The sequence below is a fragment of the Lissotriton helveticus genome, chromosome 6, assembly GCF_964261635.1.
Source record: "Lissotriton helveticus chromosome 6, aLisHel1.1, whole genome shotgun sequence".
In the NCBI taxonomy this organism is placed as follows: domain Eukaryota; kingdom Metazoa; phylum Chordata; class Amphibia; order Caudata; family Salamandridae; genus Lissotriton; species Lissotriton helveticus.
Window position 1 is genome coordinate 814,897,563 of NC_136067.1, and position 27,593 is coordinate 814,925,155.

The following is a 27,593-nucleotide window of genomic DNA, read 5'->3' on the forward strand; positions in this document are numbered from 1 at the left end:
CAGAGAGGACAATATTACCTACAAACCTAAAGAGCACATCATCTGGCAGTTTTTTTCAATCCCCAAGGACAAGAAAAAAGTAAATGCGCCTAAGGCAACCTGCTTAATATGTCATCAGGAGCTGTCAAGGGGGAATCCCAACAAAAAATACTCCTTTGGTAACCATACCATGAGCAGACATATGCAACGGAAGCATCCAAATAACTATTCTAGGGCAGAGGTCAGGGAACTGGCCAAAAACACTGTCCAATCTTCTGCCAGCACCTCCCAAACTAATGTTCCCACCCCATCGGGACCGGAAGTTAGGGAGATGTGCTCCACGATACAAACAAAGATTTCCAATTTTAAAATGGTTTGTATTTTTTTGTGGACAAACAATATGCTATGGAGAGGAAAGCATCACACTTATTAACCATGCTTGGGATAACCACAAGTGCCCAAGGAAACATTAATTTTTTCCGCTTTTTTTTGCTCCTGTTGAGCTCTTTAGAATTCCCTGTTTTTTGTTTCTCCCCTTAAAAAATACAAACAAAATATAAAACTGTTCAGAAAAGTCAAAAAAAGTAAAAAATGTTCAAAAAAACAATAAAAAAAATATAAAAAAACAAAAAGAATAAAAACAACAGTTCTTTTTAGAACTACCTCTAATGTATAAAAAAAAGCAACTTTTTGGGGAAACTCTGTCATGCTTTTTTCTCCACGGTACGCTCCCCGGTACGCGTACCGGGGCACGTACCGGTCGCTCCCCCCGCAAAAATCTATTTTTTTTTTTTTCGTTTTAGCACCGGGGCCCTTTTATGTCCCCCACATAAAACCTAGGGGGTCAGGGGGGGTCTACCCTGCCCCCTTTTGGTTATTTCCCCCTTTGTTTTTGGCCCCTCTTGTGTCTCTATCCTACCGAGACACAAGATGGTGGCCGCTCCAGTCTGTTTGGAATATTTACAAACACCCGATAGCCAATCAGCTTTCCGCTCGCGTATTCGCGGTACGCGTTATTGCGCCCCCCGGTGCGCCTACCGGGCGCACTTATAGATATATATATATTTTTTAACCTAAATTACTCAAAATCCACTGGAACGCATATCTTGAGACATAGCAAAGGCACAATGGGAAATCCATTCAGCCGTTCGGGCTAAAAGTGAGTCCAACCACCCTATGGAAATTAACATGGGGAAAACACATTTTGGGACCCCCTATTATCTCGGCCCCCGCTTGACGAATCCCCCCCAAACTTTCAGGGAAGGAGCGGAGAGCCGCGAGGCAAATCTGAGGAAAATTTCAGGCAGATTCCTCAACCGGCGCCAAAGTTATTCCCAATAGAATGTTGCGATTTACCTATGGAAAACAATCCTAACTATAACTACCTACTGGCGACCGCCAGTAGGTAATATATATATATATATATATATATATATTTGTTACTTTTTTATACAGCTTTTTGATTAATATAAAATAAGCTCATGTGCTCACCTATTTTTGAGGCAGGAACACAAGAAACTGGCTGAGGGTTCCGCCTGTCATTTAATGGTGCTAGAGTTTTGTTTTTTAAATGTACAATTTTGTGTGACAAACATTGAGTGCAAAATAATAATTTTCATGATGAATATAGTCATAATCATTATAAGGAGATAAGTCATTTAAAAAAATCATATAGAAATGAGTAGTAGAGTCGTTAATAAAATGGTTTATTTATGCACATTTTTCATGAAGACACCATTTTGTTGCTGTGTTCTTCAATCTGTTGCTGCTTACTCCCCCCTCCCAATCAAATATTCACCTATGAGTCTTCCTTCCCCACAGCTTATGCAGAACACAGTACAGCATGAAGCAAGTGACTATTTCTTAGCAAAAGCATGTATTGTGATGGAACTATTAGTTATTTTTCTGAAATGTAGTGCTCAGAGTCAGACACTCCCGGATGTGTGGTTGCTCGTTCTCTTTTTTGGGCCCCAAGTTGTGGCATGCTCTATCTGAATCTATTAGAGGCTGCACCTCCTTATCCACCTTCCTCAAGGAGCTAAAAGCCCAGTTATTCTAGCTCCCCCTCGAGGCTGTGGAACATGCTCCTAAGCGCTAGTAAACCCTATGGGTAACTACACGCTACACAACAGATCAATGTTAATAGTAATAATGTAACATTTTGAAGGACACTTCACGCTGGAAATTTCGCTGTTGGCTTGATAACATATTAGTTAAAGAACGTTTCATATTTAGTTTTGCATCTCCAGATTGGAGTTGCTGTGGAATGTATGGAACATTCTTGAATGCAGTTTCTGGTCTTTTGTTCATTCTGCTCATTCCCCCCTCCCAATCAATTATCCCCATATAAGTCTTTTCTACCCAACATTTCCGTGGAGTGCAGTACAATATGTGGCAAGTGGTTATTTCTTAGAGAGAGTATATATTGTGAATAAGCCGTTCATTATGTTCCTGAAATGTAGCTTCTTGAAGGACACTTCTGCTGGAAGTTCAAATGCCGGCTTGCAAGCACATTAGTGGAAGAATGTTACATATATTGTTTTGCACCTACAGATTGCTGTTGCTCTGAAAGGTAGTGGAAGATTCTTGGACAACTTTAAAAATTGGCTTGTGTTTAAACCTTAATGATGACAGTCCTATTTCTGATTTGTTATAAATTTGCTGCTGATGATCCGGCTATGCTGCATCTACAATTTGGTTAATTGTCAATGCATAAAACGTGTATAAAACCGCTGGTTTTGTGATGATGTGGGTGAGTCTTACTTTTCCTCAAGAAACTCTGTCCATTTGAGAATTGATTTACTTTCCACATGAAACTCTGCCCACCTTGGCAACATTCTATTTTCTTTACTCTATTATTGAGAGACTTTCTTCTTTTATTGCAGTTCTTTATGGATTTTAAATTTAAAAGAACTTGCAAATGCCTTCTGATTTCTGACTTTTTACTATGTTTTTCAAGCCTTCATGGCATTTGCTGCATATTTCTGTAATGCTTTACTAAGATTCTTTGTTATAAATCCTTATAACTTTTTATTGATCTAGAACTCAGTTATTGAGTGGACTCAATTACTATTTTGAATTACTCTGCTAGGATTTAATGGGTTTGAGGGTGGTGACTCTTATTGTAAGATTTGGGGAATTGGAGCCAGATCTAGATATTGGTGTTCAGTAAATTGCTGGGGTTCAGGTTCCCATAAATGTAGAAGTAGCGGATCATTGCATAAGAGCACCTCCTTACTTTAGAAGTAGCTCAAAAGTGTTTTCCTGTGATTTGCAAGTTTTTAATGCTAATTGTAAGGAGAACAGAGTTACGGGAACTCTGCCAGGATTTCCAGTGTTGGATTTTTTTGAAAAGTGACAGAATGTGTACGTATCAACAGGGAGAATTTAGTCTTTGAATGCATATTGGAGGATGAATTGGTGATATGGATTTCTGCTTCTGTCGTGATTGGTTGGGTTTGTGATCATGATTGTGGGCTTAATTAGTTGATTAAGAACTGTCCAGTTGACGAGTTATTCATATTTGTAAACGTTGTTGAACATTTTTTGGTTTTAATGGTTGGTATGGTTATTAGATTTGTCAAAATCCAAGATCTTGAGATACACTGAATATTAATTGTCTGTAATTTTGGAGCAAAGAGTGAGGCACCACTTACACATTGATGGAGATTCCAAACTAACAAAGTTTCTTCCTTAGGCTGTGAGTTTAATTTGGGTTGGTAATTCTTGTTCATGAGTACATGGGAACAAGCACACTGACCATGGTAGATTGCTGCAGGACGGGGATTTACCTAGTGCAAATTGTGGCATTTAAGGAGCTTTCTGTGTTCTGTGCTTGAATTTTGATATTTGTTCCTAATTCGTAAGTTTCATGGTTTTGATTGAATTGTCTTATTTGATTCACTTAAAGGCTGTGAGTTTTATTTGGGTTGGTAATTCTTGTTCATGAGTGCATGGGAACAAGCACACTGACCATGGTAGATTGCTGCTGGACGGGGATTTACCTAGTGCAAATTGTGGCATTTAAGGAGCTTTCTGTGTTCTGTGCTTGAATTTTGATATGTGTTCCTAATTCTTAAGTTTCATGGTTTTGATTGAAGTGTCTTATTTGATTCACTTAATTGTATTTCCTTTCTAGGGTAAATAGACAAGGGGCTTATTTAGTTACTTAAAATTAAAGATGGTTTGTAGTTGTTTCCCAGTTCACTGATAAGTGGTGCTGTGTCTGGTTTCTTATAAAGAAAGCCTCTCTGGGACTGGTGAAAGGTCACCATAAAGCAGTGCTCTGATTGCTGGGGTGCTGATGAAGCTGCACTTTGATAGGGTGACATTATTGTACGCTAGGTACTTTGGTGTGATTTTAACTTAATTTTGAAGGTTGTTTTAAGTAGAAAAGAATAGGGAGTTTGTTGGAGAAGTCAAAGGTTACTGTTGTACCTTGAAAAGGGCAGAAATTACCTACAGAAGAAACCTCAACCTATGGTATGATGAAAGAGATTGGGTACTATTTGTGTACCTGAATTTCAGAATGGAATAAATATACTGCATATGGTGAGACGTTTCAATTTCCATTAGAAGGTACTTTTAATGTTAGGAAGTAATATTTCTTGAGCAAAACCATGTATGAGATGAAACTGACACCTAGGCCAACACAGTTTGAGATGCCTAATAAGTGGAATCGAATGGCTGCAAAAAAAGAAAGAAAGCAGCAAAAGAGATGAAGTATGTATTTAGGTATTAGCTTGAGATTAAAATGGATCAGCGGTAGAAAATTTGGAGAGAAGAAATTATTGACTGTGTAAAAACATTTTCTGCCATAGTTGTAGAGAAAGAAGAGCAGGATACAGTTAAGTAAAATTAAGACAAAAAAAGCGTACAAGTATATGAATATGATCATGATGATAAGTCCATCAGTGACGGTTTCAATTCAAGACCTCTTCCCTATACAGATGGAGTGGCAAATGTTTTTCCTGCTTCTACTGGAAGGAAAACAGGATGTGGGGAAGATGATGGGTGAGAATAGACTCCTTCTGAAATGGTAACCAGTGCACCAACAAAATTGGCAATAGAAAGAGAACCTAATATGAGTAGAGAGAGATGGTAATGGTTGATAGTCCTCCTATAGAAATTATCATAGGCATCTCAAAGGTAGAATTCGGTGAAATATAGATTTAACTAAGCTGTTGAAATTAAGGAAATAGACTTAAATACTTTGAGTGCCCGTATTAAAAATTAAATTGAGAAAACCAGAGATTGGAGTGATTTGAAAAAATATTGTGAAAGATGGACAAAAGGTCTGTAAATAAAAATAAATTATGAAAGGTGCTTATGGTTACAAACCAAGGTTTTGGTTAAATGGTTGACACAAGAACCAGCTAGAATTGGTCCTAATAATGCACCAGCAGCTTAGATCGCACTCAAATAGAAAGATGAGATCGAGAAATTGTAAAAATGAGGTTATGGAAGGATATAAATTGGCACATATTTTTGAGAAGCTCACAGGTTCAAAAAGAGTCAGTGCATTATGAGGGGCTAATGCACATTTATAAGAAACACAGCAGAGATGAAAATCCCAAAGAGGATGGGATTAGTGGTTTTTTATCTTGTTTTGTGGATCGAGAAAGGTCAGAAATTATTATTCATATTCAGCATGGTGAATTGTGCTGGCAAGGGATGAGCTTTGATGCTGACTAAAAATAATAGTGATTGCTTTGTGACAAAGTAGAAGAACCTTATGTAAAAGCTGATGATTGCTCAAACAAAATAATTTGAGAAATGATCTTGGAATCAAATAGGTTTAAATATATTTTGTGGAAACTAAAATGAATGGAATGAATTAAATGCATATGCAGAATGATTGTAGAAGAGATAGAATGAATGTGAGTGTTGTAATGAGAGAGAAGAATACAGCTCATCACTTCTGTGGGAAGATCAGGCACTGGAAGAAGGAATGTTGTCAGAATCCTAACAGGATTCAGGGAAATGTGGAACAAGTTTCACAAATGCAAGGACATAATGTAATGGTTCCAAATTTGTACTGAAGGGAATGTACAGAGTCAGAAATAATTCTTCATGTCAATACTAACTGCTCCTCTGACAGTGAGGAATGTGAGGAACAGAATGTCTCATAGTGATGGCTCCATTTGAAAATCAGAGTTACAAATGCACCTAGATGAAAGAAAATGTTCATTGTGACACTGCAGACAGAAACAGAGACATTGACAAGTTAATCAAAGTTCAAGTTTGAATTCAAGTTGGTATGCAAGACCAAGTATTGTTGAGAATAAAGAGACAAAGACTATTGCTGAGAAGGAAAAGTCCAATGGAGAGTTTCCAAGAAAAGGAACCTGCAAAAGAAAGCATGAGCTAGAAGGAAAACCAGGGAGACAATTTAAATTTGAAATTAGTGGGAGTTATTAACCAGTTGCTAAATGATCAACGAGAAAGAGAGTTCTAAATCAAAAATACTCCTCACCAATATAAGTATATTTAGACACTATTTCTGAAGTAGAAGGTAAAAGCACAGATGATTATCCATTAATTAGTAAGTGCCAGTACAAGTTTGAAAGTGAATCAGAGACTGAGGCGGAGTCAGAGGAAGAACCAACTTGAATGAAAAAAAGAGATTGCTGAAAGCAAGTGAGAATTTAGCTCTGATGATTGAGCCACTTTACAAAAAGAAGTTGACAAATTTGAATAGACCCTCCGAATTGTTGCTGATTGAATCTGAATAACTTTAAGAAACTTTGAAGGAAACCTTAAACAAGACTGAGAAACTCATTTTTGTTTTGTTTAGATTATTGGTTTAAAAAAATAAGAAACAGTTGTTTAAAGAACATAGTTGTGGATGTTTTATTTTTACACAATAAAAAATGTTGTCTCAATAGATGGAACACAGCAAATGCTATAAAAGTGTTGGGATAATAATACTAATATTACTATTAATAGATTTAGTGGGATTGTTGTGCTTAATTCCTGTGGGATGTGCTTTCGATTGTCATAACAATGTTGAAGTTAAAATGACTATAAGAAGAAATAACTTAAACATGATGAACCAATACGCAGAAAATATATAGGTAGTTGTTTTAAAGATAATGTTTATACTCAAATGATTAGAGAGTATGTAGATATCATGAAGGTTATTGAGTAATATGTGTGTGCTTACCTTCCGACGACTGCTAGGGAGTGCTTCATTTATGCTCAGTTACTATTGTCCCAATCATTTTTGTGTAGTGCTTAGATTATAATCTTTAATCAAGATGAATAACTTTATCCATACTTGACTGATTTTAATGTCTTTAGAGGATTTGCCTATTATGAAAGATAATAGTGAAAGTACATATTTCAGAATAACTGCATAAAACAGATATGATACTATCACTTTATCAAAGTTTTTTGTGCCTTTTCAGCAAAGTGGAGCATGATTTAATTACAGAATATAATGAAAGTGGGTAAAAGTGGTGAGACGATGGGAAAAACAGAAGGTTGCCTTAGAAGAAATAAAGGAGGAAAAGTATTTAAATGGTCATGCTTGCATTTTAGATTGAAAATGGAGCAAGAGAGGAGAACCATATTTGGTAAGACTAAGGGGCATATTACCAAGCAATAGCGATAATTATCGCTATTGCTTGGTTACAGACAAAAATTTACAGCTGAGCTGCGGCGATTTTTATCGCAGATAAACATTGGTATTACCAAGGTTTATCGCAAATGCGATAAAAAACGGCCGCATAGCATGAATATCGCTGAAAAGTCAGCGATATCCATGCATTACCGTGCTAATGCTCTTAGCCATGTTATCCACCTCCAATTGGATAACATGGCTAAGAACTGCTCAGGGCAGGTGTTAGCTTTTGGAGATATTTGCGCTTAGCGCGAATATCTCCAAAAGTTGGTAATAGGAGATAGCGATGTTAGCGACTGTTTCCAGTCGCTAACATCTTGGCACGCCCACTTTGCATGTCATTAGTGATAAATATCACTGACATGCAAAGTGGGGCCCAAGATGGTCGCTATCTCCTACTAGCTGTCGCTAACTGGTGTTAGCGACAGCTAGGTAATAGGGAGATCATTTTATCTCCGCTTTCTTGGCTTTTAAAGCCAAAAAAGCAGAGATAAACCCCCTTGATAATATGCCCCTAAGTTCTTGCAAAGGTGTGAGGTAGTTTTATAGGAGAGAGTGCATGTGTTAGGACTTACAAAGTTTGTGGAAATTACTTGCCTAGTGGGCAATCCATTTGAGGGGAATTTACTGTCTGTCAGAGGATTGCTTATTGTAATTTTCCAAGAAATTGTGTTGGTTCATGTTATTTGGTGTTAGTGTTACCTAGAGTTTATCATGTGGTTAAATCTAATGAATACCAGTTTTAGAAGAGTGAAATGTAGCTTTGGACAAAAAGTTTTGGAGATATGAGGAGCTAATATTCCTTATATAGAAGTAGCGATGCATAATGCGAAAATTAGGTGTTTGTCAACAATTGTGAATAGACTTGCTGTAGATACTGCAGGGTCATTTAAGTTAGTAAGGAAATGTTAGCATTTAGGGTTATGCAAAATCAGCTTGCTTTAGAGATTCCTTTGGTGAAAGAGGGTAATGTTTGTAAAGTAATTAATATTTGTTGGATAATAATCAGAGTATAGATTCTCTCATAACGAATATGACTAATTTGACTCAAGAGATTAGGTGTTAGTAGGAACCAGGTTTGTCAGAAACTCTAGGTTTTTGTTTTAGAGAGTTGGGGAGGAGTTATATTAAGGTTGGTGATACTCACTCCTGTGATAGTCATAATGATTTATGAAATTATTATTTTCCTTTTTCTAAAATTGCTGGTGTGTATTAGTAGATATAAGAGTAATGGAAAAGGTGAAAATAAATTAAGGAAAAGAGAGAAATCAATAGAAAGGTTAATTTCTTTGGGAGAGCATGTACTATGAATGAACTGTTCATTTGGTTCCTGAAATGTAACTTTTTAAAAAAGTCTTTCACTGGAAATTCTGATGCTGGTTTGCTAGCACATTACTGTATTGTTCTTTATTGTTATTATATTTTGTTTAGCACCCCCTGATTGTTGCTGTGGAAGGCAATTGAAGAATCGTAATAAATCTTAGAAACGGGCTAGTATTATAACCTTAAGGATGGCAATCCTGTTTCTGACTTTTCTAAAATGTGCTGTAAATGATCAGGCAATACCGAATATGAAATTTAACTTATTGTCTATGTATAAAATGTTTATAAAACTCCTGGTTTTATGATGATGTTGGCAATTCTTACTTTCCTTCACGGAACCCTGTCAGTTTGGCAATTGAATGCTGTTCCTCACAATACTCTGTCCATCTGGGCAAGATTCTCTTTTCCTTACTGAATTATGTTGATTATTTAGAGGTTTCTTTATTTTATTGTAACCTTAATGGATTTTAAATTTTTAGAGGAATTGCAAGTGTCTTCTAATTTCTGACTTTGTATTCTATTTTGTGAGCCTTCGTGGCATTTTCTGCATTCTTCTGTAATGCTTTACTAAGATGTTCTGTAAGAAATCTTTAAAACTTTTCATTGATCCAGAACCCAGTTATTGAGTGGACCCAGTTATTATTTTGTATTACTCTCTGAAATTGTGATGGGTTTTATGGTGGTGATTGTTACCACAAGAAAGAGGGTGCTGGAGTCAGATCACCAAATGCCAATCAATCATATCATTTGTAAAGCGCACTACTCACCAGTGAAGGTCTCAAGATGATGGGGTGGGGAATGCTGCTACTGCTCGAAAAGCCAGGTCTTGAGGAGTTTTCTGAAGGTCAGCAGTTCTTGGGTCTGCCGTAGGTGAATGGGGAGGGTGTTCCAGGTCTTGGCGGCAAGGTGGGAGAACGATCTGCTGCTGGAGGTCTCTCTTCGGAAGCGGGGGACTGTGGCGAGGGCGAGGTTGGCGGAGCGGAGCTGGCGGTGGGGGTGTAGAAGCTGAGTCATCTGTTGTGTGCGTGGGTGAGGAGCTTGAAGGTTATCCTCTTGTTGATCGGGAGCCAGTGCAGGTCTCTCAGGTGGGGTGTGATGTGGCTGCGGCGAGGGATGTCGAGGATCAGGCGTGCAGAGGCGTTCTGGAAGCGTTGGAGCCGTCTCAGGAGTTTGGCCGAGGCTCTTGCGTAGAGGGCATTTCCATAGTCCAAACTGCTACAGACGGGTGCCTGGGTGACCGTTCTTCTCCTTTTCAGTGGTGATCCACTTGGAGATCCTGCGGAGCCTGCGGAGGGTGTTGAAGCAGGAGGAGGAGACGGTGTTGACCTGTTTAGTCATCAAGAGGGTAGAGTCGAGGATGACCCCTATGTTTCGTGCCTGGTCGGTGGGTGTTGGAGCGGTTCCCAGTGCGGTCGGCCACCAGGAGTTGTCCCAGGCGGAAGGGGTGGATCCGAGGATGAGGACCTCCGTCTTGTCCGAGTTCAATGTAAATTCTGGGGTGGTAATTATATAGGAGTTCAGTAAATTATTGGGGTTCGGGCTCCCACAACGGTTTGCTGTTTGTGTTACTGTGACAGTACCCACATGGGTACAATATTTGTTGGAAATATGCAGGGTTCTTTTTGCCAACTCAAGCAGGCTGAAGACTCTTGCAGTGATCTGAAAGTATTCCCGGATTGGATTACTTTTTGATCTCTTACAACTAGTACATCCACATAACACTGTTCTGTTTCGACATCCCACTTGATTGTCGGTAGTTCTGTCCACTGCCGATTGCATTTTTAATATACAGCATGTTTCATGATGAATTTCATTTTTTTATGCTGCCAAGTACTTTTACTAATACTGAGCTGTACAGTTAGATATTTTTGTAACAGAGTTATTGAAAATGTGGTTTTTATGTAGGTTCTGAGATCAAGCAGAGTTTAATGCTTCATGCTCACATTTTTGGGGAGATATTTGGACATATTTCTTCTCCTGAGTCATGATTCTTCATGTGTTCAACTGTGTATTTGTTCTTAACTCCTTTTGATCATATGGTGCTTGGTATATTATTTAGTGTTGTTTTCTTAACACCAGTTGGAAAATGTGGTAAGTTCAGTCAATCATTATTTTGCTGGTTTCTTTGTACAGTACAGTATTTGGCCTTTTTCTGAAGTACAAAATATTTGGCGTCTCTTCCTTTGTGTTCACATGATAACTTCTGTGTCAGAACAGATTATTTATGAGTTTGTGTGATGAACTAGTCAACTAACAGTGCATTTGCTGTTTCTAAACTGATTTTGTTCTCATATTGTGTTCTTCTTTTCTTTAATTATTGGTCTACGTTTCCAATGTATGCTAATGTTAATCAGCAAATAATATACTTGCATTTATATGGCACATGTTTGTTTAGCCACTGTTAAAGTCTTTATGTATGAACATCATTTGATTGTATTTAAATTCATAGCCAATAATGCATTGTACACTAACAAAGCAATTTCTGCAGCAGTGGTGCCCTTTTATGGGTTTGGAATCTCATACTCTTTAGATTCCTGCTTTCACCTGTCGGTGATTTCTATATGATTGTTCTACATCTTCTTCAATGTTCTTCTCTCAACTTTATGGAAAAAAATGGTATTAGGATTTTATGTCTAAAATACTCAGAATCTGACTTTTTTGCCAATCTGTTTTTCACTTTGGATGCTATTGTGCTGAAAGTACTTGTGCAAGGTGCCTTTTCTAGTAACAACCATTAGTATACAAAGCTTTTATGTTCAGGGTAACCTGAATGAACTGACCTTGTGAGATGCCTTCTTCAAAGAGCTGTGCTGTGAAGCTTTGTGCTTCTCTTGTGAGAATATAAATTATTTTCCATTAAATGCATGCTGCTCTGCAGTTGGCATAAAGTGTTAAATGTTGATGTATTTTCAGTTACTATTGTCCCTTCCTGGTGCACTGGTATTATGGCTATAGTGTATTTCATTTGTAAGTATTTCAGTGTTTTACAATATGTTTGTTTCATATTCAATTTATTGTATGGTTTGTTCTGTTCTAAGGCATTGACTTTACTTAGGATTGATTTTTCAAAAGGGTTTAGTTGTAGAGGTATAAACATTAAAGAGGTAAAAAGCAGAAATTTGTCCTGAACCCTGTACCGCATTGTGAGCATCAATGGCTGATTTAGGGCCTTATTATGACTATGGCAGTCCAATGACCGCTGGAGCTATGGTGGCAGTGCAGGCACCGCTGCACCGGCGGTCCGACCGCCCAATTACGACTTGACCGGTCGGACATCATTGGCACCACCAACTGGTGCTCAGGCCGCAATATGCTTAGCGGGGCTACAGCAGCCATGCCCAGCATATTACAAGTTTAGTCTCTGCCATGGGTTTCATGGTGGTGAGCCCGTAATGAAATGTATAGCAGAGAGGAATGAAAGGGATCCCTACTGGGCCCCCTGTTGCCTCTGCACCAGGGAATGCATGCAGGGGGCACATTGGGTGCCCCCGTCTGCATGCACCTCCAATTCCCGAAGGGCATGGACTTGACAGTCCCATTGTGGTGCTTGTTAAGGCTCTCTTTGATCCTTTAAACATGCACAGCCCTCGGCCAGCTGCTGAAGGACCACCCAAATTGGATTCCAGTTGGAATCTGGTGGGCTTTCTAATTATAGCTCTGGTTGTGTGGGAGCGGGGCGCTGGCCTAAGTCCTAATAAGGCCCTTAGCCACTTCAGCAATATATTGGCCATGTCTGGAATAATGGTGAATCTGGAAAGTTGGGCCATTTATGACATTTTATTGGCATGATATTGAATATTGTGTCATGATCTATGTAAATTAATGGAAAACTGAAAACTGACAAACTTCATTGGAGGAAACCAAATCATAGGAAAACTATTTTAAGATAAGACAGTTTTAAAAATACACAAATAAAATGAAAATTAAATGAAACATTTTAAAGGGAAGATAATTTTAAGGAAACATACAAAATCACATTTTTTTGCGAATATTAGAAGTAGTGAGAATTTTAAGGTTCAGGGATGTTTGGGGGCACTACATAGTTTTTAGAGTTTTAGGGTTAGGGGTGGCTGGTGGTTAGGGGTGGTGAGGGTTTTTTTAGGGATTAGTCATTGGGGGAGTTAAGGGTTCGCTGATAAATTGAATTTAGGGCTGGTGTGTTTTTTTAGGGTTCACGGATGGGTGGCAGGTAGGGGAGTTGAGTTTTTTTTAGGTTTTACAGATCAGTGGAGTTTAGTGCTGGTATGTGCTTTTAAGGTTAAGTGATGGGTAGAGTTGTTGGATGGTGAATGATTTTTAGTGTTCAGGAATGGGTGAAGTTTAGGGTGGTGTGGAGTGTTAAGGATTCAAGGATAGATGATATTTATATGTAAAAAGTGTTTAAGCGTTCAGGGATGTGGAAGTTTAGAGCTGATGAAGGTTTATCGGGGTCGTGAATGAGTGGAGTTTAGAAGTGTTGTGGGATTGTAAGGAATCAGGGATGGGTTGGATTTAGGCATAGGTAGAGATTTTTAGGGTACAGAAATGGGTGGAGTTTAGTGGTAGGCAATGGGATTAAGGTTAAGAGATGAATACCATTCAGGAGTAGGAAGGGCTTTTAGGTTCCAGAATGGGTGGACTTCATGGGTCGAAGATGGGTGGAGTTTATGTGCGGGGAGGCATTTTTAGGGGGAGATGGATGGTTTTAAGAGGTGGTGAGGGTTTAGTGATTAAAAAACATAGCTTGAAAATGTAAAAGATACTTATCTGAAACAATGTTCCTCTGAAGTAAAGGATTGAAATAAATGCATTCAGCAAACGTTTTCTTAAATTAAAGTAGTTATTTCATCTACACTCTAGAAATTAGTATGAAGAAGTTCATTTTGGAAAAAAAATGTTTTGGGGAATTGGTTCCTATGTTATGGGAACAAGCATTCATCCTGAAATTGTCCATTAAACCGTTTAGATGAAATGGTTTTTCAGTAATGGCATGCCATTAAATATTTTTTCATATAAACCATTGTGCCCCCCTTGCATTATGTTTTCAAACCATAGCATAATCGTGTCAATAAGAAAAAGATATTATAATGTCATGCAGTGGTCTTCGTAAAGGGCCCCATTAACATCAAAAGAACCCAATAAAGATTGTTGGCATCATTGGCTTAGTAAGTCCTGAATCATTACATTGTGTGTGTGCCCGTGTGTTTGCATGTGAGACAGAGAGAGAGATAACAAAAAAAGGCAACAGAAAAATAGTGAGAATATGTTTGCATGCTTTTTTGTGGAGGTGGGGTTGGGTCAGGATCATATTCTTGCCTTTTGGTGGCATAAGGATGGTCTTTTGAGATAATGATTGCACTGGTTTGTTGGGACCACCATCTATGTATTGTGCCTACATGGGTGTTGTGGTGATGTGTGGGCCCTAGGCCCGCATCACTAATAATGGATACACAGGACACAAAAGTGGGGTGGTACAACTGGCCATGAGCACGTGCGCTTAGTCCTTTTTATTAGCATGTTCATCTGACTGATGACGCCTGTGGTGGTTGGGTGTTCAGTGTGGGTTACACCATACTGCAACAATAGAATGCTGACTCTCCATCACTACATCCCTCCCAAACTTAGTGAAAAGTCAAACCAAAGAAAAGTCCGAAACCTGTGGGAGAAAATACAGTTTGCAAATAAAATTACAACCTAATCATGAAGACTCCCACGTAGTCTTTTCCGCTGCTGGTCAATCACTGACGATGGTGTCTTTTCTTGTCTTTGCAGACTTGCAGCTCGGAGGTTGGCTGTACAGTCTCTCTTTTCCTGTTCCACATCCTGTGAGAATTGCAGATGGAATAATAGAGATGGTCATGCAGCTCTTCACCTTCTCCATCGGGTGTTCCCCTTCTGGTGTGTGTTGTGGTGTCTTGTCACACACACCTCTTTACTCTGCTCCTTTTCCTTCTTCTTTCTTTGTCGTGGCGCCATGCCACTCAGCATGGGTCATCCTTTCTTGCTCTTCTCTTTTCCTGGTGGCTCTCCATCATTTCTCTCCTTCCCTTTTGCGACGCGGTCCGGTCTTCTCGCTTTCCGTTTCATCCTGACCAGGCTTCTCCGAGCAGCGTGCACTCTGCTCATTTCCCTCTGGTCTTGTCCCGGCACTAGGACACTGTCGTTATTTCGCTCCGTGACTGGACCTGTCGTTGCGACCTTCTGTCACATGATACTTCTGATGTCAAAGTGATGTTGTGGGACTTCGTGTCCGTCTCCTTCTGGTCCTCTTCATGGACCTCTCCTGGGGTCCTCTTTGTCGACGTCCCAACGGTCTTCCTCTTTACACTTGCTCTGACCTCTTGGTGGGTCAGCATCCTCCATTGCGACCATCTGGCAGGTCGGCTTCCTTGTTGGGACCAACTGGGTGGTCGTCTTCTTCTTTCTTGCAACCAACTGGGTGGTCGGCTTCTTCTTTTCTTGGGACCAACTGGGTGGTCGGCTTCTTCTTTCTTGCGACCAACTGGGTGGTCGGCATCTCGTCGAAGTCATGTTGCTGTGGCGCGCTTCTGATTGCGCCTCTGCACTTGCCCGCTGCTGAGTTCCTGAACCGCTTTGGTTTGTGTGGTGGTGTTCCTGTCTTCACCTTACTGCTGCAGCGATAACCTGTGGCCACCAGGTGTTGCCACACTCTCTCCCGGCGTGACCCAAGTGCTCCTGGAGGGTTGGGCCACCGCTCCGTTGACCTTCTCCTGGTCACTCCCTTTTGCGTGCTGATGGGTGCGCGCTTCATTCTCTTTTTGGGGTCCCAGTTGGCTGTCCTCATCTGCTTTGGTTAGCATGCGTACAATTGTCTCTGTGCTGAGTTGCGGTACCCTTGGCACATTCTTGCACAATGTTGCTTCATCCACAAGCTCTGTAGTGTCTTTGCACCACTCTGGTGTGGCGGCTTTATTTCACACTCACTCCATGCACTTGGCAGCTGTAATGATGAGGTGGTTTCAGTTGCACTTTACTAACCCTGGTTGTGTGTGGGTGTGTTTCTTCACTTCTAGGCTGCAGATGCTCTCCCTGTGCCGTCCTACTCACTTCCTGTTGCCTACAAGTTTCATAGCCTATGTCCTCTAGTGCACTCCCCAACGTGCACCGTTTCTGTCAAGCTGTCTCTCGGTTTATTTTGGGCGTGCTACTGCCGTTCGGCCACTAGATGGTGGTGTGTCCTTTCTCAAACGTGTTCTCAGCCGGTCTTGTCTTCCAGACCCTGAGGACTCGCGCTGTTTTCACCCAGTAGGACGTCTTCCCCCGGCGCCACACCTTCTTGGGACTCCCCCCAGGGCCCGGCAATTGCAGTCAGGTAGGCGCTGGTCACACTTAATGTATTTATTATCTACTTTGTGGAAATGTTTGTGTTTGTGACCACACGATTGGAGCTCTTCTGCAATGCAGAGTATTACAATGGCCTTGCAGCTCTTCAATTGGCCAAAGCCGCTTGCACATGCTGTGGGCCTTACTGCTCCTTTACCCACACAGTCACTCTGCCTACACGGTGCGCGGGAGCAGGCGCTGGCATCAGTTCGTACTGGGTGCTTTACTTGGCCACGGGCCACACACTGTCTCCTCTTTGCTCTCCCCGTCCACAGCAGTCTCTCAGTTTACGCGTTGCGTGGGGCGGGGGAGGGGCGGCACTGCTGCCCGAGCCTGCTTTCTCCGTTCTGGGCAGACTTTCACTTTTAAACCTTCCCGCCCCTCACCGCAGGCCTTTCCTCTTCATGGGCCGCATGGGAGGGGGGGTGCTGGTGCCGCTCCACTCAGCCGCAGGATTACTCTTCTGCGGTGAGTCAGTCTTTACTGTTTATTGTCTGGGCTGTGCCGGAGGGCAAAAATGCACGTTCAGTGCTTGGGGAAATGCTGCGGCAGCCGGCCGTTCACTTTACATTTATTCCGCCCCTCGTAGCAGACTTCATTACTCTCGGCCTGCGCAGGGGGTGGCTGGCGCCGCTCCAATTAGCTGCGGGCGGCTAATTTCTACTTTCCCTCATGTGGTGTGTCTTTACCTTGTCAGCGGCCGCCGGCCTCACACTGTCTATGAGCGTTCTCCACCCCTCGCTGCAGTCTCATCAACACACGCTGTACAGGGGCAATCGCTGGACGTCTCGCCGCTTTACTGGGCACTTTACCGCCGGGCTTGGACCATGAGACGGGCTGCCTCGCCGCCTTCTCCTGTGCTCTGCATTCTCTCTCCCCTTTGTCTTCAGATGTGGGTTAGGCTCCCGCTGGCCTCTTCCTATTCGGGGCTCTTCATGCTTCGTTGTCGGGGTTGAAGGAGCGGGGTGGCCTCCCGCTGGCGTCCTATTGCATAGGGTCACTTCCCTGGCGTCACTCCTCACCTTCGGCCTCACATGCGGGGCACTCGGACGCGGCTGATGCGGGTGGGCTCCGCTCGGCTGGCACCTCGCAGGGAGGCTCACAGCGGCAAGTACTTGAGGTGCGGGGTAGGCTCCCGGTCACCTAGTTTCTTGATGCAGGTCAGGGGCTCGTCACATGCCCCGCGGGTCTGTAGGCGGGCGGTGTACCTCCTTGCGGGGGGTCACTCTGACGCGGCAGATGCGGGTGGGCTCCGATCGGCTCGCACTTCACCCCCGGGGCACTTCGTCGCAGGGTGCGGATTCATTAGGCATATGAGGTGCGGGTGGGCTCCCGGTCACCTCGTCCTCACGCTGGGGCTCTGCACACACTCCACAGGCTCTCGGGCGCGTTCCACGCCGGCTTCTAGGGGTGCCCTCGACACGGGCAGCTCTCTCCCCCTTTTTCCACGAATTTCAGATGTGGCACGCGGGGCACAGCTTCCGCCTCGTCGCCAATGTGGTGATGTGTGGGCCCTAGGCCCGCATCACTAATAATGGATACACAGGACACATTAGTGGGGTGGTACAACTGGCCATGAGCACGTGTGCTCAGCCCTTTTTATTAGCAGGGTCATCTGACTGATGACGCCTGTGGTGGGTGGGTGTTCAGTGTGGGTTACACCATACTGCAACACTAGAATGCTGACTCTCCGTCACTACAGGTATGTAGTGGCTACCTTTGGCTTAACAGTGAGGCTGGTAAATTATAAGCATTTTTAGAATTTGCTTGCTCTCAGGAGGGTTTAATGAAAGAATAATGGTGGACATGGCATATAATTGCTTGTTGTACTCTCACACCTCAGGCATTAGGGTACACAACTGTGGAAAAAGGGAGAGCCAAGGAAATTGTGAAAGACAAGAAAGAGATGGATGCAATGCTTCAAAAAGTAGTGCCCAATGGTAACTACTCTGGGCCACATTCCTATCCATCATTTCATTGTTCACTCGGCCACTAACGATAAATACCAACCATGTGCAAATCTGCTTTGGTCCTGCTCCAATAGTTTCAGTCCATACGATCTTGCTAGGCCATGTTCCCTCTGACGGAAAAGACAAGCAACCTCAGACTGGTTTCAGCATTGGTGGGCTTCATGAGTGGATTGCAACTTTAGTCCTATGCACTATGAGCTAGTAGACCCATGTCAGAGCATATCAGTCACACTAATGGCAACTTACATAGAAAAATTAAAAAGTGATGAGATTAAAGTCACTGTGTCACTACAAAGGCCAACCAAATAGTGTGTTTTTTATCTAATGTTTAACCAAACGGTGATCACTTCTAGCAACCCAAGGTATTTGCTTGTTGGAAAATACACTAAACGTTATGATTAGAATGCCTAGATTAACTTACAACACTTGCATTTGTAAATGTAAATGTATTGCGACTTATATAGCGCACCGAAGGCATCAAGGCGCTTGCTTAGGGAACCCGTCCTGGTATTCCCCTGTGAGATACCCCGGCAGGGTATCCACAAGGTGAAAGCCAGGCATCCCACCGCGAGGGGCCGTAGTGGAGATTAAGCAAGCTATTGCCCAGAGTCGCAGAGTGTGACCCCGTGAGTCGAGTAGGCACCGGAGCGAGAATTGTCGAGTCCGTGGAATTTTTGAGCACGAGACCCGCCGAGGCGGGGAATCGAACCCTGGTCCACAGCCGATCTCAGCTTCCAGGTCTGCCGCCTCTAACCACTGAGCCACGCTTCTCCACTTCAGCAAGCTATATCCACTAGCCACAGGGCAGGTAAACTGCCAGGCCAGATCCCCCTTAGACAGAACCACAAGCAACCTCAGGGCAGTTTTACCCTTGTTACACTGCCTCATTGAAGGGCAGATTTCAGTCAGTGAAAGGGGGACCCACATCCGCGTATATACATTTCTTAGAAAAACAAAAATGCGATGGGAGCACTTAAAAACAATGTTTTCACTTGTAAACCATCAAGCTTCCTTACAGTCCGTCAATGTCTCCAACTATGCCACTCTAGACTGAGATGGGCCAAATGCAAATTAGACTTGGCCCTTGTCGATTAGCCATAGTCTAGCTAGAACCGCCGGTCAAGGCCTCTCATGATGTGAAAACAAACAATCAGAGATCAGTTGTGGCCTTGTTGGGCCTCCTCAGCAAGGAACAGCGTCACCCCTTTAGCACAATGAGCACAGGACCAATTTCATAGCAGACCCATCACTCATAAGACACCTTACTTTGAAAAATTTGACCAATTAAGCTCATGCTACCTAAGTGCTGAAAGGCGTTTTCTGATTGACGTTGTCAATAAAACTTAAAAAATTCAATATCATCTTATATTTACCTAGCAGTAGATACACTTTCTGCAGCACTGGCAATCAATATACATGCAGCTGAAGAGTCACGTCATGTTTTAAAAGAGGTTAAAATAAGTTTATTTTTTTCACTATAACTTTTAAACCTGCTCACCTGAAGCTCAGCAAAGAAAGCGCAAGCAATCAGCTATTTTACAAGAAGTTTGGACTTGGCAATTTGAACGAAAATGTACATCTTTAGTCAGGGTTCATGTGTTTCCGGCTAATTAGTGGGGAATAGTCACTGCAGAGGTATACAAGCTAAATATTCTTAATGAGCGTAACCGGTAGGGTGCACCAAAAAGGTTGAACTACTGCCAGTACGTATTGACAAATAAGCACCTGCCGCACATAAAAAGATTTTGAGCAGCTAAGCAGCACAATTATTCAGTACATAAATGAAGACATACCTTTTACTCTGCTGACAGGATGTTCTCTTTGTTTTTGCATTCATTATTTCACTCACATAGCTCCATTCATCATTCATTGCACGTTCAAACAAATAGTGCATAGAAGAAAAAGTAGGAGGAGGCCTTGAACAAGGATTAACCACAAAGGAGATTAGGTTGCAGGGAGTGCAGCATGGATGCAAAATGTATTTCTTGCATAATGCATAATAAATCCAGGCTCAGCTGGTTTATCAAAGTATTTGTAAACAAACAAATTTCAACCTGAACAACTGCACACATTAGCAAGGCAATATGTAAGATCAAGGACGGTGGAAAGCTCACAGTGCTAACTGGTGGCATGGTCGAAAATGAAGGAGACCATACAATGGCAGTAACATATATTATATATGGAAGTATGTAATCACATGTAAAACATTACAGTTTAGTTTTGATACCACTACTCACTGGTACCAGAAATAACATACTGTAGCTATTCTTCTATGTTACTGCACATTGAATTAATGTGGTATAGCCTTTTAATATTATTTGTTATAGGTTGATAATAATTATTTTACGTTAATTTGCTTTCTTAATTTACAATAAAATATAATTTTTTAAGAATGACTAAACTTTCTTTTTTTCATTATACTTTGCTAATGAGAGCTCTCCATCCCAGGGTGGGGATCTTAGCCTATGTGTGAAAAGTTACTAGTAGTAACTTCACACCTGTAAATTCAGTCTTAGGGCTTCGTGTAGAGTTCAGCAGACAGGTTACTTTGTCGCAAACATGACAGATACCACGTTTGCCATATTACAAGTGCCATTGGATGTAAAGCACTTGTACTACAGGGGATGGGATATCTGTCACGTTTGCGATGGAGTAACCCATCCTCTATATCAGGCCTTTAGATTTCTTCGCCCTGAAATTAAGGGGATCGAGTCATATAAGTCCGTACTTGGCTGTAAATCTACATTTGTGTATTTAATTATGTGATTCAGGCTCTTTCTGTTTAAAGTCATTTTACAACAATGAAAAGAATATTCTTTGTAAAGAACGCTACAGAATATTGGCACCAGGCTAGCTCTATAATATAGGGCATATTTATCAAAAAGTTGTGCCACTCTTCTGCCACGCAATAGAGTGCAAGAGCGAGGTAACTTTAGATGATAAATTCAGGAGTAAAGCAAAGCAGTACAAATTGCTGCATTGCGTTCCTCTGCCCCAAGGAGGCATTCCATGGATGGAGCACGGGTGTTCCTATGCATTATCACATGACTTTTGGCGCATTTCCAGATTTACCCTTACTGGTAGATCTGGGAATGCATCAAATTGCTGCGCCTTCCCAGGTGAGGCGTAAAGAGGAGAAATATCTTTCTTTCTCTTTGTTACTTCCTCTTTATTATTTGTGCTGCATTCTGTAGCACAGATAGAAAGAGGGAAATGCCTCAAACGATTATTTTTTATCCTGCTTACAATGCAGGCTCCCTTGGACCATGGTGCAAGGAAGCCTGCGTTAGTGCTAGGCCTCCCATTGCACGCTCCCGCAGGGAAAATATAGGAATGCTTCATATTTTGTTAAATATGATGCATTCCTGCCCTTACCCAATCAAACAGCCCAGGAAGGTGACTTGCTGCACTGCATGATACTTTCATAACTATGCCCCTTAATACTTAAAAAAAAAAGTAAATACATCTGCTTACTACTATCTTTGGAGTTACTATGTATCCCATCCTGAGCAAAAGTAGCGAAAGCAGAGCAAGGAAGTAAAATGCCATTGCACAAATGGGCTGTAGGCATAATGACACAAAAACAGGTCCTTGTATCACTGTGGTCTCATGGTATTTTTTCCCCATAAGCACCATCTTATGATTACGCCCCATCCTCTCTGTTCACCGTCATGTAGCCACATCCCTGTTTAATGGAATCAAGAAGCGGTGGCCATGCAGCGGACGCGTGTGGGGTGTGCCACTGGTGTGCCTAAGTCAAGCCCATCTGTGCCCGTCTGCACCTGGACCGCGCCCAGTGCCAGAATCCCTAGTCCCCGTGAACTCCACGACAGCTGTCTCCGCTACGATGCCAGCACCCTCTACGCACTCAACACCGGATGATCACACACATGCTTCCAGGCCTCCCTGAAGCACACCCAAGGACCCTTCTCTTGTCAGAACTGCAGCTTCACCAGCATCCGAGCCGCCAACCCACCCGCCGTGAAAGAACTCAACCACCTGAGATACATTCTTCTCAACACCCGCTCCGCCCGCAAACACGCCATCGAACTTTGGGACCTACTCAACTCTACCTCCCCAGACGTTGCCTTCCTGACTGAGACCTGGCTGAACACCTCCTCACCACCAGACATCGCCATAGCCATCCGGGAAGGCTACAACATCACCCTCAGGGACCGCACCAACGGAGTAGGAGGAGGTATCGCCATTGACCACAGGAACACTCTTAGAGTCTCGACCAACATCGATGACACCCTCAGCACTTGCACCTCCAGATCCACACCGATCCCAACACCCACCCTCAGGAGAACCCTCGTCTACAGACCCCCCAGACCCCGACCACAGTTCAGCTAATACATCTCCGACCTCATCAGCACACATGGCCTCGCCTTCACAGACAAAATCCTTCTCAGGGACCTGAACTTCCACCTCGAGAACAACAACAACACCAACTCCCCCACCCTCATCGACAACCTTGCCAACCTCAGACTCAGACATCTCGTCACAACACCAACCCACTCTGCCGGCCACACGCTTGACCCCATCTTCTCCGCAAGCTCCCACGTCTCTTTCAACCATACCACCGAACTCCACTGGACTGACCATCGCTGCATCCACTTCGTCTTCTGTAAACCCACCACGCACCACAGCAGATCCCCCGCCGCTGCTGGAGCAAAATCACAGAAGACCAGCTAACCACCACCCTTGGCTGGAGCCCACCCACTGACCCCACAGACCCCGACACTGCTGCCCTCAACCTCAGACAATGGATAGACGACTGCGCCAACACCCTCGCCCCAATCAAGAAACCCTCCAACAGGCACAACAGCAAGAAAGCCAGCTGGTTCACTGAGGTCCTCCAGGCCTCCAAGCAAACCCTCCAAGCAAACCTATTGAAAGCTAGAGAAGAAATGTCACAGTGAACAGACACCAGACAGCTACGCAGCCTACAAGAATGCCACCCACAGACACCATCACCTCATCAGATTCACCAAAAGGGCCTCTTTCAAAGATCGTCTAGACAATAACGCACATAATAATAAAGATCTCTTTAACATCGTGAAGGAACTATCCAACGCCAGCTCAAACACCAACTACATCCCACCTTCACAAGACCTGTGTGACTTCTTGGCCACCTTCTTCGATGGCAGGATCACAGACATCCAAGTCAGCTTCAAAGTCATGACCACCATGACAACCACTAAGACCTCTGTCCCCACAGCCACCATCCGAAATGTTCCCCTGCTCTCCTGGACCACTATTAACGATGACAACACCATCCAAATCATGAACACCATCCACTCTGGATCCCCGTCAGACCCATGCCCACACCACATCTTCAATAAAGCCAGCACCACCATCGCACCCCATCTCCGGAAAGCCATCAACATCTCTTTCGAGACAGCGACCTTCCCAGGGAGCTGGAAGCACGCTGAGATCAAAGCCTTACTCAAAAAATCCAAGGCTGACCCCAAGGACCTCAAGAACTTCCGGCCCATCTCCCCACTCCCGTTCCTGGCGAAGGTCATCAAGAAGACCGTAAACAGACAACTGACCAGCTACCTCGAGGAGAACAGCATCCTGGACCCGTTCCAGTCTGGGTTCCGCAGCAACCACGGCACCGAAACTGCCCTCATCACCGCCACCGATGACATCAGGGCCCTGCTGGACAGCGAAGAAACCACGGCCCTCATCCTCCTGGACCTAGCAGCTGCCTTTGACACTGTCTGCCACCACACCCTAGGCACACGCCTCCACGACGCTGAAATCCGTGACAAGGCTCTGGACTGGACCACCTCCTTCCTCTCCAGCATAACCCAGAGCGTCCACCTCCCCCTTTCCACTCTAAAGTCACTGAGATCATCTGCTGTGTACCTCAGGGCTCATCTCTCAGCCCGACAGTGTTCAACATCTACATGGCACCACTCGCCCACGTCGCTCGACTGCACGACCTCAATATCATCTCCTATGCCGACGACACCCAGGTGCCCCTCTCACTCTTCAACGACCCCCTCACCACCAAAGCCAACATCCAGGAAGGAATGAAAGCTGTCACAGAGTGGATGAAGAACAGCCGACTGAAGCTAAACTCGGACAAGACGGAAGACCTCATCCTCGACTCCACCCCCTCGGCCTGGGATGACTCCTGGTGGCCGACCGCACTGGGAACAGCACCAACACCCACCAACCATGCATGCAACCTGGGGTTCATCCTCAACTTTACCTCTCCATAACAAAGCAGGTCAATGCCGTCTTGTCTCATCCTCCTGCTACAACACCCTTCGCATGCTCCGCAATATCTACAGATAGATCCCCACCGAAACAACGGTCACCCAGGCCCTTGCCAGCAACAGGTTGGACTACTGAACCGCCCTCTATGCAAGAGCCTCAGCAAAACTCCTTAAACGACTTCAACGCATTCAAAACGCCTCTGCACGCCTGATCCTCGACATCCATCGCCGCAGCCACATCACACCCCACCTGAGAGACCTGCACTGGCTCCCCGTCAACAAGAGGAACACCTTCATGCTCCTCACCCATGCACACAAGGCACTCCACAATACCGGACCAGCATACCTCAACAGGCGACTCACCTTCTACACTCCCAACCGCCAGCTCTGCTCATCTGACCTCGCCTTCGCCACCGCCCCCCCACATCCGAAGAGCGACGTCTGGTGGCAGATCGTTCTCCCACCTCACCGCCAAGACTTGGAATACCCTTCCCAAACTCCTACTGCAGACCCAGGACCTGCTAACCTTCAGAAGAGTTCTCAAGACCTGGCTATTCAAGCAGTAGCAGCACCCCCCCCCCCCACACCCCACCCCCCAGGGGCTTTAGACCCTCACGGGTGAGTAGTGCGCTTTACAAATGTTATGATTGATTGCCAGGATCCCCCACAGGCACAGCTTTGGAACCCCCTTATGTAGGATATGCATAGAAACAATCAACCCCTGCACCCCAATATTTGTGCAAAGGACTTTGAGTTGAATTTTTAGCGCTCCAACTTGCTGGGTTGCATTTTTGGATAATTTAAAGATGCTTCTTCTTATTTGAATGTTTGTTTGAGACTTGGATGACAAATTAGGTAATTTCTCCTATGGATTTTCGAATTTCTTCGAATGTATTTCTTTCAGCAGCAGCCCATGCTTGTAGGAGCGGCGGAACCCAGTGGGAGGGGGGATTTCGACAGACAATGACTAGTAAATATTATTTATTTATTTAATTCTCCCTCATCATCGTCCGTCGTGGGGCCCCACTGGGCCCCACCGCTCTTACCTGCACGGGCCGCGGCTGATTTCTTTCCTCTGTGGTCTCTGCACCATTTGCATGACTCACCCACCAGTATGTAAAACATATGTAAAGCTATAAATACCTTATACGGAAAGCACAAAGCAATTAAATGTATTATGTTGACATTATGCAAATATAGCTCACACAGTTCTGGTTCGATACAGGCTTAGATCATACTAATCAGGTCTTCTGGGAAAAGTGTTACTAACATGCCTCTCAAGTCATCTACATTGCATCTAATCAACGTATGAATACATTGTCGAACTGTTTTTTCTCCTTTGATTCTCAATGATTTGGTTATTAAATCCCCCAACCTCTCACCACCAGAACATGAGCATATATTGTACAGGGATCCTAATACGTGGATTAGGCACTTTAAATTGCTTATCTACGAATATGGGATTGAAGAAAGAATAAGGTATGCAGCATGATTGCGTTCTATGCACTAAAAAAATGAATCACACATGTACAGTTTAGAATATTCTTTCAGATCAATGCCGATTATTAATAACTCCATATAAAGTCAAATTGTTGTACAATACCATAGAAATGTGAAAGCAACAGAAAGGTTGCAGTTCAGGAATCAATAGGAGAGCTACAATATTGGAAATGTGCCACAATTGTAAATGTTACTAGGTTACCGTAGCAACTCAAGAGAGGGCTAATATGAAAATGCGGCAGCTCAATTGATTATTAAAAGAAACATGTAGTACAAATAGGAAAGCATTACCTAAAAAGTGAGGGGCAGATATATCAATAAGTTGGGTCACCCTTGTGGCACACAAGAGGGCGCAAGGGTGGTGCAAGTACTAAATCAGTTTTATCAAGCCACACAAGCCCACCTTGCGTGGTTCGGTGTAGCTTGATAAATCTAGAGTAACGCAGCGCAAATTGAAGAGTTGCGTTACTCTGCCCCAGGAAGGCAGTCTATTGGTGGTGGTGGGTGTTCCCATGTATCCATCCATGAATGTTGGTGCATTTCAGATTTAACATCACTGGTAGACCTGAGAATGCATCAAAATGCTATAAATCCTCAAGTGAGTTGTAAATATCTTTATTTCTCCTCGTTGTTCCTCTCTCTATCTGTGTTGCATTCTGCAGAACACATAGAAAGAGTGAAATGCATCATAGGGTTTATTTTGCAAACAATCCTGTCTGCAAAACAGGCACCCTTGCACCACAGCACAAGGGTGCCTGTGTTTGCACTAGGCAGTACATTGTGTGCTGGTGCACGGAAAGGACAGGAATGCACCGTATGATGTTAAATGCGATGCATTCCCTGCCCTTTCCTTTTCACATAGCACAGCAAGGTGGCTTTGCAGCTGTGCTGCGTGAAATATTGAGAAATGTCCCCCTGAGTATTTAGTCTAAAAATTTAAGAAGTAATGAACCACCTGCTTAGAACTACAAAACATATAGTTGATAATAAACCACCTTAAATTCAGTAAATAGCAAGACTAACGGAAAATAATTTCTTAATCAATTATCATTTTAAAACCCCATGTTTAAACCTTTTGCTGCTAGGCCTTTTCCTCCCCTGTGCTAAGCCTTTTTTTGGCTAATTGAGGTCATTCAAACTTAGCCCCCTGTAACGTTTTGACCATACAAGGTATCCACGCCAAATTTGCATTCTTTTCTTCACACTTCATGGGGATTTAAAGGTACCCAAGGTTTGTTGATTCCCCAGGAGAGGACCCAGAACTTAGCCAAAATACAGCTAAAACATTTTCTGGGGGAAAATGGGGAAAAAGTGCTGCAGATGAAGTGCTGAAATCACCATCTTCCCAGCTTTCAGGGACTGACAGACTTTTGTCAAAAAACCCAAATTATTTAGAGAGTTTTGTCATTTTACTGGGACATAGCCTATTTTTGCAATTTTTGTGCTCTCAACCTCCTTCCAGTTAATTGTTATCACAGGTTTAACATGCCTCGGCTGCTCCAAGTGGATTCCTGCCCATTCCAGCTTGCCAATCACGGGAGCATGGTCATTCAAATTTAGATACTTGATCTCAATATTAGAAATGAGTTTTTTAAGGGGTGCCGCTATAATTATGTAACTGATTGTGGCACTCTGGGTGTATTT